The following is a 381-nucleotide window of genomic DNA, read 5'->3' as shown; positions in this document are numbered from 1 at the left end:
GTTAGATAGAAACGTGAAATTTTCAGCATCTACAGATGAGAACTGGCTTCAAACGTCTGTAAAATTGTGGTTGAATCGAAAAAAATTCTGATTTTTGCCAATCAAGTAAATGCTGGCTAAAAATGAACGTTTCCACGCAATAACGTATCCTGTTTTAAAATAATACAACTTTTATCCAAAGTTTGGTAACCACGTGAAGTCGCTTATCTGGAGACGAGAATCAGTCCTCAAAGCTCTGAAAATTTCAGCGAAATCCCATGCAATTCTGATTTTTGGCGATCAACTCAAAGCTGGCCAGAAACGTTTTTGCAAAATTACACGGTCTGCGTGAAACAGACGCAACTTCCAAAGTAAATTGCGTAGCAACTTGAACTTTTCACG

Source organism: Dendroctonus ponderosae, unplaced genomic scaffold (genome assembly GCF_020466585.1).
Source record: "Dendroctonus ponderosae isolate FM_Combo_2020 unplaced genomic scaffold, Dpon_F_20191213v2 Dpon_F_20191213_10, whole genome shotgun sequence".
Taxonomy (NCBI): Eukaryota; Metazoa; Arthropoda; class Insecta; order Coleoptera; family Curculionidae; genus Dendroctonus; species Dendroctonus ponderosae.
This window is presented reverse-complemented; position numbering follows the sequence as displayed.